This window comes from Giraffa tippelskirchi, chromosome 5 (assembly GCF_054371585.1).
Source record: "Giraffa tippelskirchi isolate mGirTip1 chromosome 5, T2T-mGirTip1v1.2.pri, whole genome shotgun sequence".
Taxonomy (NCBI): Eukaryota; Metazoa; Chordata; class Mammalia; order Artiodactyla; family Giraffidae; genus Giraffa; species Giraffa tippelskirchi.
The window spans coordinates 53,598,672-53,616,299 of NC_137279.1; the positions used below are offsets into that span (position 1 = coordinate 53,598,672).

Sequence of the window (17,628 nt, forward strand, 5' to 3'; positions counted from 1 at the left end):
TCGTGAAGACCTTTTTTGTACAGTTCTTCTGTGTATTCTTGCCACCTCTTCTTAATATCTTCTGTATATGAATTCATGAATTCATAATTTTTGTTGATATTGCTAAAATTGTGCCATATTAGGCCATTGAAGGCTTCATTATGGGTTTCTATGTCTTTGAGACATGCCTCCATAAGTTTTTGACTAATTCTTATCTTTCTGACACAAGATGTTCTAGTCTTATATTTACCCTGGACCAGCCACGGAGTCATATTCCTCTGTGGATTCCTGGTTACCTTTAGTAGTATTAGGGGTCAGTCTTGGAGCATTAGGCATGCTCATTGTTATCAAGGTGTCTTTACTAAAAGAACTATTCAGTGAATAGTAGTAGTAGTACTAGAAAATATATGCATATATAAACATATCTATAGCTCTCTGGGCAAGATGGCGTGGGGCGAGGCTGGTGTGACTTTAGGACAGCCGCACCTTTCTCAGCAAGATCTCACCGCTTTGGATGTTTCCAAGTTGACGCCACTTTCAAACGAAGTTATCAGCAGACAAGCTACAGTTAATATAGGTACAATTGGTCATGTAGCTCATGGGAAATCTACAGTTGTAAAAGCTATTTCTGGAGTCCACACCGTCCATTTCAAAAATGAACTGGAAAGAAATATTACAATCAAACTTGGCTATGCTAATGCTAAGGTTTATAAACTTGACGACCCAAGTTGTCCTCAGCCAGAATGTTATAGATCCTGTGGAGTAGCACACCTGATGAGTTTCCTACAGACATTCCAGGGACCAAAGGGACCTTCAAATTAGTCAGGCATGTTTCCTTTTTTGACTGTCCTGGCCACGATATTCTGATGGCTACTATGCTGAATGGTGCTGCAGTGATGGATGCCACTGTTCTGTTGATAGCTGGTAATGAGTCTTGTCCTCAGCCTCAGACATCTGAACACGTAGCTGCTATAGAAATCATGAAACTGAAGCATATTTTGATTCTACAAAATAAAATTGATTTGGTAAAAGAAAGCCAGGCTCAAGAACAGTATGAACAGATCCTTGCCCCACTTTGTGCCGGGCTGACAGAATGGTGGGGCAGGTACTTGGTGCAGTTGGAGCTTTACCTGAGATCTTCAGAATTGGAAATTTCCTATTTCCTGCTTAGACAGCTTCTAGGTGTTCGCACTGAAGGAGACAAGAAAGCAGCGAAAGTACAAAAGCTGTCTAAGAATGAAGTGCTTATGGTGAACATAGGATCCCTGTCGACAGGAGGAAGAGTTAGTGCAGTCAAGGCTGATCTGGGCAAAATCGTCTTGACTAATCCTGTGTGCACAGAAGTAGGAGAAAACATTGCACTTAGCCGAAGAGTTGAGAAACACTGGCGTTTAATTGGTTGGGGTCAAATAAGAAGAGTGACAATCAAGCCGACAGTAGATGATGACTGAAGAATTAAATAACAGATTTGGATGAAGTTGGAGTTTCTATTAACAACCTAGGGATGTATTTTCAGAACAATAGTGGGAAAGTAATTTCACAGCTCAGTACCTTAGTAGTAGCTGTAAGGTTATTCTCATTTTTTTGGTGATGAAAATTTAACCTCTAGTACTGAAATAGAGCCTACAATAAATGTAGAAATTAGCATCATGTTGGATTGAATCTACATTTTACCAGAAATTAATCATTCCTAAATAATGTCTAATTTATACATCAGTGCAGATTTGAAAGGAAACTGTTTGCTACAACCAGACTCTGCTGTAGTAGACATACCACTGAACCTGTTTGAAATAAAGTCTTTGTTCTTAAAATATATATATATATATATATATATATATATATATATATATATGTATACACACACACACACACACATATTACATATATGCATGCACATCTATGGGCTTCTAGTGGTAAAGAATGGCACTAGTGGCACTAGTGGTAAAGAATCCACCTGCCAATGCAGGAGACATAAGATACCTGGGTTTGATCCCTGAGTCAGGAAGATTCCCTGCAAGAGAGAATGGCAACCCACTCCAGGGTTCTTGCCTAGGAAATCCCATGTACAGAGGAGTCTGACAGGCTACAGTCCATGGGGTTGCAAAGAGTTAGACATGACTGAGTGACTTAGCAGGCAGGCACATGTACATGTATTTGTGTATACACATACATACAAATATTTTAGAAATCATGAGTTTACAATATCTCCCATTCTAATCCATCCTCCAGGGCTCTTTCTTCTCTTCCCCATTTCCTATTTACATGTCTTTTCATCCACAGCGATTCTAATGCACTTATCCTTTTGGTCAATTTAATACATCTTAAATGATTTCAGAATTGCCTTAAATCTACCATTATAAAAAAGAAATCTACTAAAAATAGTTCAGCATTTTCCAATTCTTTGAACACCTATCCCACAAATACTTTGGGTTACTTGAATTACTTTCTGTTTTGTAGATTTATCCCTCAGTGAATTATGATACTCATATGAAACAAAGCGGGTTGTTTTTTTAACTTTTTCATAGTTTAATTCTTCTTCTTCTTTACTGTCAGGGAAGCCTGGGGTGCTGTAGTCCATGGGGTCTCAAAGAGCTGGACAGGACTGAGTGACTAAACAACAATGAATATTTGTTGATTGATTTTTAATATGTAGATAACTAACTTGCTTCTGAAAATCAACACTAATGAAAAAGGTACACTCAGCGAAGTGCCACTCTACCCTATATTTCTTTTTTTTAAAAAAATTTCATTTTAATTTTTAAACTGCTTGGTCACACTACTTGGCATGTGGGATTCTAGTTCCCTTATGAAGAATCAAACCCCTACCTCCTTCATTGGAAGCACAGTCCTAACCACTGGACCACCAGGGGTGTCCCTATTCTATATCCCTTTTATCTCAAAACACATCCACTTCCTGTAAGTAACCAACTTTATTAACTTCTGGTTTTTCTTTCATGTGGTTCTTTTTTTGTGTGTGAAAATAAGCACATACATGTATTTTTTTCTTGTCTCCTCTTCTTTCCTACCAAAACATAGCATATTATATATGATATATGATATTTTGCATTTTTGCTTTCTTCACTTAAAATACTTCCTGCAATTACTCCATATTAGCTTAACAAGATCTTCTTCATTATGTTGTTCAGTTATGTATTACTCCATTGTGTGTATATACCATAGTTTACTCAGCTAATTTCCCCTCTTGGACATTTAGGTTGTTTCCCAAATTTTACCATTAAAAATAATGGTTAATGAATATCATTGTGTAAATGCATTTTAATATTGCTGTAAGTAATCTTTGGGTTAAATTCCTGTAGTGAGATTGCTGGATCAAAGAATAAATGAACATGTAGATTTATGAGATAATTGCCAAATTACTGTCTGCGATTTCATCACTGTACTTTCAAAGAAGGATTGTTTTGTATGTGTAAGAGCCATTTTTATATCTGGCTTTATAATGTGTTACTTTGGATCTTTGCTTACCTTTCTTTGGTATTTCTGGCCTTTTTCCATCAATTAAAAATTCATTTGCTTTCAAAGATATCAGGCCTTTCTCCATGATTTATGTTATACATACGTCCTCCCAGTTAGTCATTTCTTTTTTCACTTTGCTTTTTTTTTTTTGCTATATAATAATTTTTAAAGGTTTATGCAGATGAATTTTTAAATTTATTAGTATTTATTTTATTGAATAAAAATTAAGGTAAATTCAACCATGTTTTATTCTAATCCTTACTTATTTTTACTTTTTATATTTATATCTCTGATCCAATTAAACTTTTTCTTGGTGCCTTACATGGCTTGTATCTAATTTTATATTTTCCACCCATTATTAAAGATATCCCTTTTGCTCTAGTGATTAAAATATCGCTTTTGTCATATATCTGATTCTAATATGTGGTTGGGTTCGTTTCTGAACCTCAATCCTATTCTATTTGTTTTAACAGAATTATTCTTTTATGAGTGCTTTTTTGCAAATATGCAGGATTGTTTTAATAGACCTTTGCTCTTTACTCATTTTTCAAAATCTAATAGTTTATTTCTTTTAACATTTTATGTATAAATGTTCTTTATCTTGTAATTCTGATATGAGAAGTACTTGGGGGTGTAAATCTGCTGTCGTTTTTGCTCACTGTTATTTATGGTGTTTCATTTTCTTGTAATTTATTTTTTGTTATGAACTGCACTTTCATTGAATTTAATCTGTGAGAATCCTGTGAACTAAATGTTGGAGTCAATTTCTTCCAGGAAGTATTTGAGTTTGTATCTGTCAACCTCTTTAGTCCTTTCTGAGGCCTTCCAAATAATGAAGAGGAGGTCTTATATCCAGTTTGTATTAAACCCCAGGATTAGTTGTTAGATCCCTAAACCCTGGCACTAGTTTCCTTAAAAATAATCTTTAGAGTGCGGCTTAAAATTTTGCCTTGCTTTTTTGTGAGTTCAGGTAGTATCTTTAAAGTTAGGGAACTTAAAAGTTTAGCTTGCTAATTTATCCATGTTTTAGTTAAATGATAGCAGAGGGGCTTAAAGTTTATCACAGTAAACTATTGTATATTTTTTCATGTTTTAATTTAAATTTTTAGATATTTCAAATTTATAGCACAATAAGGAAAATAACCAAAGTAGGTTGCAGGTATTACTGGCCCAGATTAACAAGCAATGACATTAAGGTTATTCATAACAGGGTCTTATTTTTGAGAAAAGTGATCATTGATATTTTTGAAGCCACTTTCCTGTATTACATATTAGAGTGTTGCAGGAATACACAAGATGTTCAGAATCAAACTTACCATCTTTTCCATAAAAACTTCTCCTCTTATATTCTTTGATTCAGTTTCTCACAACAGAAACCAATAAATCATCCTCAAATTATTCATATCTTAAATACCACTTTCACTGTCTTAGTTTCCAGCCCCATCATTTTAAATTTGACTATTATGTTATGCTCCTAACTGAACTTCCTGTATCTAGTATTGCCTTCAATAGTATTCTTTGCAGAGTGATTTTTTTTCCTACAACATCTTACACATATTACTTCTCTAATAAAAGCTCTTAGTGGCTTTCCATCACTCTTAGTCCCTCTTAAAACCCATTCTCTGACTCACAGTCATACTGAATCTCTTGTATTTCTCCCCAATTCCATTCTCTCTCTAGCCTCTGATCTTCTATACATACTGTTTCCTTTGTATGTAATGTGCCAGTTATCCACCCAATAGTTGTCGGGCTGATTCCATTAATTCTCACCTTAGATTTCACACTAGGAAAACTTCGCTGCACTGTCAAGTTTGCCTAAAGTATTTTCTGATGTACTCTATTGGCATCTTTTGCATATATTATTACATATATATAATGCACCTGTTATAATAATTGGTTGTAGACCCCCAATACTATTTCTTATTCATCTTTCAATCCACAGCACCTAGTAAAGGATTGGACTTAGGTGAATAAATGAGTGTGTGTGTGTGTGTGCGTGTTAGTCACTTAGTCGTGTCCTACTCTTTGTGACCCCATGGGGTGTAGCCCACCAGGCTCTTCCATCCATAGGAATAAATGAATACTGGTCTGTACTATCAGGCTACTCAAGATGGTGGTTCTTCTGCTCTCTGTTCATTCCCTGCTCAACCAATCCCTGTTTCACCTATACCCTACGCACATGACTGATCTTCCATCTTAAACATAGAGCCTAATCAATAACTGCCTATGTGCTATCCCTTTTCCCGCTGTCTTGCCCCTGGCCTCAGCTAGTGACTGTTCTAATCTTTGAATCAGAATGACTCCACTATGCTAGCTTATCAAAGGGAAATACTTGCTCCCAGATGGTTCTTAACTGCAGGGGACTATGAGGAGCATACACCTCTGCTGATTTCCCTGGTAGCCAATGAGCCAACTTGACATCAATTTCCCCTACAACTGGGAACCTCCCTCTCCCTCCAGTAGCAATGACTGCTGCCATGTCCAGCCTCTGTCTGCCAAATACCAGGATCTTCAGGACCTTGCTTAAGACGTGTATGATCCCTTCACCAATAAACCATTGATGTCTCTGTCACTGACTCTGGGCTCTTTCCTTCTGTCTTGAGGCTGGGTTATTTCAGGGCTTGTAGGTCTATGAGGTGCAGCCCAACATGATCTCTTGAGTACCACTTCAAATTCCTTGAGGAAAATAGGTAGATTTTCTGAATTTCATGCAGCATTCTTGATATAATTAAGTTGAAAAGTAGCTCACATGATACGATTAAAGCAATGATGGTCCAGAGTGGTCTAATTTAAGAGTTCCCCAAAACTCAATAAATCATTTGTGATATATCACAGGGATAATTATATTTAACAGTTTTGTTGAGCTGTAATTGATGTACAGTAAACTGCACTTGTTTATAAAGTATACAGTTTAAGATTTCACATATGGTTACATTCATGAAGCCATCCACAATCAAGATAATGAATATATTAGTCACCTTCATTTAGGTTTTTCTAGTTTGAGGTTATCACAAATACAGCCATTGAGAACATTTGTGTATGCATCTTATATGGATATATGCTTTCACTTAGGTCAATACTTAGAATATTGGTATCATACGAGCACTGTATATTTAACTTTTTAAGAAACAGGCAAATTGTTTAAAAAGCATTTATATCAATTTAAATTCCCACAAGCAGTGTATGAGAGTTTCGGTTCCTCTACATCCTTGCCAATTTTAGAAAATCTAACAGGTATGTGGAATTAGCTCATTGTGGTTTTTATTTGCATTTCCCCAATGTCTAATAACGTTGAGCATCTTTTCATGTTTTTGTTTTTTTTTTTTTACCAATATACTTCCTCTGGTAAAGTTTTAATTCAAATATATAGCCCGTATTTAATTGTCTACTTTCTTACTATAGGATCTTAAGAGTTCTTTACATATTCCAAGTACCACTTCTTTATCAGATATGTAATTGGAAATTATTTTCAGCCTGTGGCTTGACTCAACACTGACCTTTAAAAGAACACTCTTAATTTTGATTATCAAAATGTTTTTTTTCTTTTTTGGATTATGCTTTCAGTTTATACTTAAAAAACCTTTTCCTAATTCAAAGTCATAACTCAAAGTTACTTTCTTTTGCCTTATTGTAGTATTTTATATATACACATATATATATATATAGCATAAAATTTACCTTTTAAACTATTTTTAAGTCTATAGTTCAATGACATTAAATGTTTTCACATTGTTGTACATCCATCACAACCATCAATCTCCAGGATTTTTTGTGTATTTTTATGAGTAATTTTTTTCTCATTTGTTGACTTGTTGCTTATAACTAGTTTTATTATTTTACTGGTTGTTTTAGAGGTTATAACTTAAACAATTCAACTCATCATGGTATGTATTGAAATGAAATTATTTCATGTAAAATATTAAAAACTTAAATCAGTATACTTCTACTTCTTCAATTCCAGCCTTTGAGTTCTTGTCATATAATCCTCTTTTATAATACACATGTTATTTTTTTTTTCTTAAAGCACTAAATTATCTTTTGAAGAGATACAAGTGGCAGAGCAACAACTTTATATTTCCCCAAGTAGTTACCATTTTCTGATGTCTTATCTTAGTTTGCATAGCTTCAGGTTTTCATCTGGTATTGTTTTCCTTCTACTTGATGAACTTCCTTTAATATTTCTTATAATTGAAGGTCAGTTGGTGATTGATTCAGCTTTTCTATCCTCAAAAAGATATCTTTCTTCACTTTTTTAAAAAATATACTTTTATTGTGTAACATGTTCTAGATTTTTCTAAAAAAGGAAAGCAATGTTGCCCTGATTTCCTCCTGCTTGTCTTATTTTTGAGAAAAATCTGCTGTCATCCTTACAGCTGTTTTTCTCTTCATAATGTACATATTTCTCTGACTGCTTTTGAATTTTTACTTTATCATTAATTTTAAGTGATTTAGTTTATACTTTCCTTGGTGTACTTTTCCACACATTCCTTGTGCTTAAGATTAATTGAGTTTTTTGCATTTGTGGCTGATGATTTTCAACAAATTTGTAAAAGTTTTGCCCATTATTCTTCAAACATCTGATACCACCATAGATTCCAATTTTTTGGCTACTTAAAATTAATAAAACTATATTATTGCCTTATAAAATTACTGATACTCTACTCATTTTTTTCAATATTTTTCTCTCTGTATTTCATTTTGCAAAGTTATTATTTCTAAGTCTTTAAGTTGCCTAATCTTTTCTTCTGCAATATTTAATATTCTACTATTCCATACAGTGTGTCTTTCTTCCAAGATATTATAGTTTTTGTCTCTAGTAGTTCTATTTGGGACTTTTGTATATCCTTAGTGTCTCTACTTAATATGTTCAATCATTTTTCCAGCTTCCTGAACATATGGAATCAATTACAACAACTCTTTTAGCGTTCTTGTCTTCTGACTCTATCTTCTGTCTCATTGCTGGTTCACTTTTAATTGACTGATTTTTCTGTTCAGCATTGGTAGTATTTTTCTGGCTTCTTTGCATGACTGGTAATATTTGACTGCATGCCAAACATTTTGCCTTGTATTTTGCTGGGTTCAGTTTATTTTCAGTCATAAATATTCTAGACTTCTGTTTTGGGACCCAATTAAATCACTTGAAAACAGTCTGATCCTCTCGGAAAGCTTTTAAGCTTTGTTAGGTTGGACTAGCATTGTATTTTAGTCTATGGTTCATTTTTCCCCGCTACTGAGGTAAGGTCATTCTTAGTAGTCTAACCAATTCTAATTGTGGACTGATACTGTTTTCACACCTTTGCGTGCTCCGGGTACTGTTTCTTGTAATCTTTTAGCATAGTTCCCCAAACATGGGTCATTTCTTTATATTCTTGCTCTGATCAGTATTCAGTTGAATGCTCCAGAAATTCTCTCTGCAGATCTCTAGGACTCTCTCTCCCTGGAGCCTCTCCCATTCTGTATTCTGTATTCCTAACTATATCTCTGTTGGCATTCCTGACATTCTAACTCCATCTCTGGAATTAGGAAGATTGTAGGGCTCTGCCTAGCCTCTCCTGCTGCCTGTGCCACATCCTGAAACTTTCTCCAGGCAGTAAGTAAAGATCATCTCATTTGTGTTCCATCTCAGTAATGACCATCCTTCATTGTCTGACGTCCAATATCTTAAATGCCCTTTTAAATATATTATTGCTCTACTTTTTACTTGTTTCACCCAGGAGGGTAAGCCCACTCCCTGTTATTCTATCTTTTCCAAAAGTACAGGGTAAACTTTATTTTAAAAGTTTTTCAGATGTTTCTTGTTTGCAGTCAAGCATGGGGACAACATGCTTATAAGATCAAATGAATGAACTGATAAATAAACATTAATATGGATTAAGCTAGGAGAAAAACGGACTTTGTTAGAGTCCTTTATTCTCACTGGGACTAGGGCTTCAGACATATCTGAAAGAAGAAAGTCAAAGGTGTCTTCTTGAGCTCGGATCAATTCAATGTCATTGTACAAATCTTAACTTAAAACTTATTTTTTGTTTTTTTTACACAGTAATATCATAAACATGTTTGGAAAAGTGATTTCTGAACATGGCAATATATGGCAGAGACCCACTCCCTTTGGATAATGAACCACAGGTTGAATACGCTTTCTTAGTTTATGAACATAGATGAAGGAGAGGTTTTAGGACAATTCTCAGATATGCTGCCCCCACTGATTATGTTCCCCTTCTTGGGATTTAGAGGCAATAGGAACTCTCCATTAACGTATATCTGTTATATGACAATTAAACGGCTCCTGCTTGCTCTGAGTCAATAAAGTGAAAAGTGAAATCACTCAGTCTGACTCTTTGTGACCCCATGAACTATAGCCTACCAGGCTCCTCCATCCATGGGATTTTCCAAGGAAGAGTACTGGAGTGGGTTGCCATTTCCTTCTCCAGGGGATCTTCCCAACCCAGGGGTCGAACCCAGGTCTCCCACTCTACAAGCAGACTCTTTACCCTTTGAGCTATCAGGGAAGCCCAGTCAATAGATGAAAACCAAATATTCAGGGACTTCCCTCGTAGTCCAGTGGTTAAGTCATCACCTTCCAGTTCAGAGGGTGTGGGTTCAATTACTAGATAAGGAGCTAAGATCCCACATACCTTGGGGCCAAAAAACCAAAACATAAAACAGAAGCAATATAACAAAGTCAATAAAGACTTTAAAAATGGTCCACATTACAGGCAGGGCCCTGACCTGGGGGTGCCGGGTATAACCTGCACCACACTGCTCAGAATCCCCTTCTGCAGGCAGAGTAATAAATCATGTTTGTCTACCTATTTTAACTTTGTCAGTTTTGCATCTTACTGAAAAAAATAGTGTCAATGATTTTTGATAGTCATTTATTGAAATCTTTCAAAGATCATTTCATTTAAAAAATATTACATGCACATTTTAGAAGATTTTGAAAATAGAGGTTTATAAAAGAAAAAAAAAACTTTAGAAAGTAAAAAAAAGGAAAACCAAATATTCAGCATCCATAACTGGAATTAGAAGCAAGTACTTCACAAAAAATGTCATAAAATTATAAAATTCAGGACAGGGGAGGTGATGGTGGGAAAAAAAAGACACAATACATTGCAAGAGGATATGACAGACGGAAAATTCCTAGGACTTAATCATTGGAGTTCAATTGTGTTTGAACAAATGAAAGGAGGGGACCAGAAGTGCCTAAGGTCTGGCCTCAGGCTGATGGGTAAAATTCAGGGACTTTGGACAGAAGTAAGGCAGATGGGAGGTGAGGTGACATTACACACCATGTGCGCTCTTCTCAGCAATACCAAGTCAGTGTAAATGACATCCAATTCTTTTTCTCAGCAGCAGTCAACAAGCACTTCCTGTCCCCTACCCTGTGTAGAACCACAGGAGCGGACACAGGAGGAAAGAGATTGATGTACAGAACAGGGCTTCTACCCTGAGGAACTTAGAAAGGAGCTGAGAGCACAAGCCTGGTGAGACAGCTTCGGCATATCCTAAGCCAGCGTATCTATAATAACCTAAGTTGAAAAATGAAGGAGAAAATGTACAATATGTACTTCATATGCACAACCTCATTTATATTTCACAAGTACTCTATGTGGTTGTTCTTAGTCACTAAGTTGTGTCTGACTCTGCGACCCCATAGACTGTAGCCCATCAGGCTCCTCTGTTCACGGGATTTCCCAGGCAAGACTACTGGAGCCAGTTGCCATTTCCTCCTCCAGGGAATCTTTCTGACCCAGAGATTGAACCTGCATCTCCTGCTTGGCAGGCAGTTTCTTTACTACTGAGCCACTAGGGAAGCCCAAGTACTCTGGGAGATAGCTATAAGTATAATGAGGGTGAGACTCAGATAATTTGAGTAACTTATTGTCTTCATGCTTTTAGGGTGCCATAACAAAATATAGACTGGGTGGCTTATCAACAACAAATACTCACCAGTGATGGTTCTGAAGATTGGAAAGTCCAAGGTCAAGGTAGATTTGGTGTCCGGTGAGACACAGTCCCTGGTTCATAGATTTCTGTCTTCTCTTTGTGTCCTCACATGGCAGAATGGAACAAGGAAGCTCACTTTTATAAAGGCACTAATTGCATTCACAAGGGCTCCACCCTTACAACGTAATCATCTCCCAAAGGCCCCACCTCCAAATAACATCATTTTGGGGAAATAGGTTTTACCATATGAATTTGGAGAGGACACAAATATTCAGGCTATAAAACCTACCTTCTAACATATAGTTAATAAGTGTCAGAGTCAGGATTCAAACCAAAAGAGAGTCAGTCTCTGGAGTCTTCAGTTCAGTTCAGCCGCTCAGTCATGTCCGACTCTTTGTGACCCCATGAATTGCAGCATGCCAGGCCTCCCTGTCCATCACTAACTCCCTAAGTCCACCCAAACCCATGTCCATCGAGTCAGTGATGCCATCCAGCCATCTCATCCTCTGTCATCCCCTTCGCTTCCTGCCCTCAATCTTTCCCAGCATCAGGGTCTTTTCCAATGAGTCAGCTCTTCGCATCAGGTGGCCAAAGTATTGGAGTTTCAGCTTCAACATCAGTCCTTCCAATGAACACCCAGGATTGATCTCTTTTAGGATGGATTGATTGGATCTCCTTGCAGTCCAAGGGACTCTCAAGAGTCTTCTCCAACACCACAGTTCAAAAGCATCATTTCTGCAGCGCTCAGCTTTCTTCACCGTCCAACTCTCACATCCATACATGACCACTGGAAAAACCACAGCCTTGACTAGATGGACCTTTGTTGGCAAAGTAATGTCTCTGCTTTTAAATATGCTATCTAGGTTGGTCAAAACCTTCCTTCCAAGGAGTAAACGTCTTTTAATTTCATGGCTGCAATCACCATCAGCAGTGATTTTGGAGCCCAAAAAAATAAAGTCTGACACTGTTTCCACTGTTTGCCCATCTATTTCCCATGAAGTGATGGGACCAGATGCCATGATCTTAGTTTTCTGAACGTTGAGCTTTAAGCCAACTTTTTCACTCTCCTCTTTCACTTTCATCAAGAGGCTCTTTAGTTCTTCTTCACTTTCTGCCATAAGGGTGGTGTCATCTGCATATCTGAGGTGATTGATATTTCTCCCAGCGGTCTTGATTCCAGCTTGTGTTTGTTCCAGCCCAGCGTTTCTCGTGATGCGCTATGCATGTAAGTTAAATAAGCAGGATGACAATATACAGCCTTGACGTACTCCTTTTCCTATTTGGAACCAGTCTGTTGTTCCATGTCCAGTTCTAACTGTAGCTTCCTGACCTGCATACAGGTTTCTCAAGAGACAGGTCAGGTGGTCTGGTATTTCCATCTCTTTCAGAATTTTCCACAGTTAATTGTGATCCACACAGTCAAAGGCTTTGGCATTGTCAATGAAGCAGAAATAGCTGTTTTTCTGGTACTCTCTTGCTTTTTCGATGATTCATCGGATGTTGGCAATTTGATCTCTGGTTCCTCTGCCTTTTCTAAAACCAGCTTGAACATCTGGAAGTTCACGGTTCACATATTACTGAAACCTGGCTTGGAGAATTTTAAGCAATACCCGTTACCTTTCAGTTACCATGTTCATTGTTTATCACCAAAGGATGTCAGGGATAAGGTTTTGTTCTTCAGGATGAGAACTTGATTGTACTAATTTTGGAGTTATATATTACATATATTATATATTATATGTCCTTTCTCATTCATGTGAATCCCTCTGGCCAAGAAAATGTTCAATTAGAAAAACCCATGGGCAGCTGCAGAAAACTAGTAAAGCTCTGTCACTGGGAAGGAGTGAAGACTCTCACTCTTTGGTCCACAGGTGCACACCATCTCCACCAGGAAATAAACCCCATGGAAGAGACGTTTTCATGCTTCACTCTACCCCCAGCTCTTATGACAGCCTCTGACACATAGTAACTGCTCAGTAAATATGTGTGAATCAATGAATGAATGTGGAGAAGCTAGTGAGGGAGAAGAGGATTCAAAATAAACCTACCTGTTCTGACTTTCGTTTTCTCCCCAATGTCTCAATCATATGTCATCAGTTCAGAAACCTGGCCGATTGAAGAGTTGCCCAATAGTGAAATCCATGTGCTTGCAGGGGACGATTTTCCACACACACAAGGCCACCTCAGGACACCCAGTGTGGCCTCACATTGCCCTGAGGCTGGCCTTGCCCCAGGCACAGTGAAGCCAGCCTTGCTGAGTTTTTGGAAGCTCTGGAAATAGCATCCATAATTCTTGGATCTGAGCCATCACAGTTTCTCTCCACTGGATCAAATTCCCTAGAAGAGAACTAATACAGCAGCTCCAATGCTCCAAATCCTACTTTTAAATCTGTATTCTCCACTGAATAATTTGCTTCAGATTTCCAAAAGAAATGCCCCTTAGAAAATGAGACACATTTTTGCTCCTGCTGTCCTTGCTAAACAGGTTTCATTGTAGGTAACAACCAAACCTCCTATTCAGTTTTTGGCTCCCCTGCCCAAGAGGAAATATAAAGTCATAGCAAGCCAATATTCCAGCTATAAACTTACTCTCTGACATTGTACATAAGGAGTCACTTAATAAGTGCTTAATGTTTAATGGTGATGGTGATTTATATTTTGGCAGGGACCAAAATGAACTGAGCAGTGCCTGGCTGCCTCATGCATACATGGCATATGCATACATGCATACATGGCAACCAGGTCAGGAAGAGATGCTGTGTCTAGGAACCAGGAGTCACAAGGTCAAACAGAAAATGTTCCTTTTTTGTATCTGGCCACTGATGTTCACAGGAATTACAGATGCAATAACTTGATCTTTTTGTATTGAAGATGCAAAAGTTCTTCTAGGTAAATGTTTTCTTTTATGTCAATACCACAAAGTGGCCTACGATACAGATTCATACATGGAATAACTGGAATTCTAGTGGGTGAAGAATCAGGTTGTTTACTTAATGATGGATTAAAAAAAATACCGACCTAATCTCACTATTAAAACTTGTCACAGAGTGTCAAATTTCCTTGAGAATTAATTTTTTAAGGTTTTATTTTTTATTTTTAAAATTAATTTATTTATTTTTATTGCTTCTTCAATACAGGCAGTCTTTTTAAAATTTTTTATTTATTATATATTTTTAGCTGTGCTGGGTCTTTGTTGCATGGGCTTTTCTCTAGTTGCAAGGGCTACTCTCTTGTGATGTGCAGGATTCTCATTGCAGTGGCTTTTCTTGTTGTAGAGGACAGGTTCTAGGGCATGCAGGCTCAGTAGTTGTGGCACACAGGCTTGGTTATTCCTTGGCATGTGGGAACTACCTGGACCAGGGATTGAAACCATGTCCCCTGCATTGGCAGGCAGATTCCTATCTCCTGAGTCTCCAGGAAAGTCTGAGAATTCATTTAATGATGTCATTCACTTCATTGTTTAGAGAAAAAGTCTATATACTTTGGGAGACAGATAAGATATGAAGAGTTAGCTTCCTGGACTTTCATTTCTAAATGACACAGACCAAAGGAAATACATATGCTGGGATGCATGATATAAATTTGGAGAAGGAAATGGCAACCCACTCCAGTATCCTTGCCTAGAGAATCCTGTGGACAGAGGAGCCTGGTGAGCTGCTGTCTATAGGGTCACACAGAGTCGGGCACGACTGAAGCGACTTAACATGCATGCATGTGTTGGAAAAGGAGATGGCAACCCACTCCGGTATTCTTGCCTGGAGAATCCCAGGGACGGAGGAGCCTGGGGGACTGCCGTCTATCGGGTCACACAGAGTCGGACACGACTGAAGCGACTTAGCAGCAGCAGCAGCAGCATAATGTAAACTACTAATAGACAGTGATTAAAGAATAATGTTACACTGATTATAAACCAAGATTAAATTTAGCTTAAATTCAGATATTCTGATGGCATTCACTGTTCTTCCACAGAGGTGCAAAACTTCAACTCATGTCCAATCCATCCCTCCATCCCATGCTGTTTGAAGTCATCATCACAGGAGTCTGATGCAGAACCACATGCACAAGACATATGTTCTGCTCCAGGTGTTCAGGAATTCCAGGACTCCTGATGAAATATGAAGAAAGTCCTCCCTTACTCCTCCCTCTCACCTTTCTTCCTTCTTTCTTCCATTTTTATGGGGAACCTACTTGCTATAAGCCCAATGTTTGCTGCCAGGGATTCAAAGACAAATAAGGAATCTCCCTTGCCCTGAATACATTCATGATCGATCACAGAAAACGGACAAGGGAAGAGATAATGGCAATAAAAGTGTGTAGGTCTGACGTTTAAACTTAATGCTTCAGAAGTTCAAGGAAAAGGGCTATTTGTTTAAGGAAAAGACTGTGGGGTTTTGGATTTTCAGGGAAAGGGTTCTACAGTCAGCATGATCCATTGTTCAGTCCTTGGCTAAGGTGATGATGTCCATAATGACCAAGACTGTCAAGGCAGCTCTCATTTTAATGGAGCACAAAAAAGAGAAGGCTAAGTTGTTATAAATCTACTTCTTTTTAAAGCTAGCTCTAGTTGAGATATAATTTATAGACCATGCATTTCACTCATTTAAAGTTTCCAATTCAGTGGTTTTTATTCAGATATGTACAAATTTTGCCACTAACAATTTTAAAACGTTTTCATCACCTAAAAAAAAAAAAAAAAAAAGGCTATCACACCCATTTCCCCAACTCCTCTCCCTCCCATTCCTAAGCAACTATGAATCCATTTTGCCTTTATAGATTTCACTGCTCTGAACATTTCATACTAATGGAATCATACAACATATGGCCTTTTATGACTGTCTTCTTTCACTTAGCATGTTTTCAAGGTTTATATATGTTATAGCATATAACATCACTTTATTTGGCCAAATATAAATATATTTTGTTTATTCATGGGCTGATGGACAGATGTATTTGTTTCCACATAAATCTACTTCTGACCATGACCTTTGGGTAGGGAAATCAACCAAGAAATAAAATTAGCCATATGATGCCCTTGTGTTATCAAACATCCAGCCTATAGAGCTGCAAACCTCCTAATCCAGGACAGAAGAAACACTATTTAAAACACACTGTTTAATATATCACCTTCTAAAATACAAAGAAAGCATTTTTAACCAAAAATTTCCAAGAAATATTACAAAGCAATTTATGCACAAGTAGATTACTTAAATATTTTTAGTTTTAATGCCTTTTCAAGGTCACAGTGCATCTTAAAGTGAGGAAAGAGGAAGTAAGAGGGTTTAATAGCTAGAAGAGAATCTTTTACTAATCTTTGTTTCACAACATGGAAGCTACTGTCACTACCACAGCCCACTGAGTGCTCCTCATGGGTTATAAGCTGCCCCTTTTGGGGAAGCACTCCTCCACATTGGAGACAATTAACTATCACTAGAGATGTAGATTTAGGTCATACCTGAATGGTCTAGTGGTTTTCCCTACTTTCTTCAATTTAAGTCTGAATTTGGCAATAAGCAGTTCATGATCTGAGCCACAGTCTGCTCCCGGTCTTGTTTTTGCCGACTGTATAGAGCTTCTCCATCTTTGGCTGTAAAGAATATAATCAATCTGATTTCAGTGTTGACCATCTGGTGATGTCCATGTGTAGAGTCTTCTCTTGTGTTGTTGGAAGAGGGTGTCTGCTATGACCAGTGCGTTCTCTTGGCAAAATTCTATTAGCCTTTGCCCTGCTTCATTCTGTACTCCAAGGCCAAATTTGCCTGTTACCCCAGGTGGTTCCTGACTTCCTACTTTTGCATTCCAGTCGCCTATAATGAAAAGAACATCTTTTTTGGGTGTTAGTTCTAAAAGGTCTTGTAGGTCTTCATAGAACCGTTCAAGGTCAGCTTCAGCGTTACTGGTCAGGGCATAGACTTGGATTACTGTGATATTGAATGGTTTGTCTTGGAAACAAACAGAGATCATTCTGTCATTTTTGAGATTGCATCCAAGTACTGCATTTTGGACTCTTTTGTTGACCATGATGGCTACTCCATTTCTTCTAAGGGATTCTTGCCCACAGTAGTAGATATAATGGTCATCTGAGTTAAATTCACCCATTCCAGTCCATCGTAGTTTGCTGATTCCTAGAATGTTGACATTCACGCTTGCCATCTGCTGTTTGACCACTTCCAATTTGCCTTGACTCGTGGACCTAACATTCCAGGTTCCTATGCAATATTGCTCTTTACA

The 17,628-nt window shown here is 37.5% G+C and overlaps 1 pseudogene; it reads left to right on the forward strand.

Annotated features, from left to right (window-relative positions):
- Nucleotides 1–423: 423 nt before the first annotated feature.
- Nucleotides 424–1,430, forward strand: LOC145505183 (eukaryotic translation initiation factor 2 subunit 3 pseudogene; annotated as a pseudogene).
- Nucleotides 1,431–17,628: the final 16,198 nt, after the last annotated feature.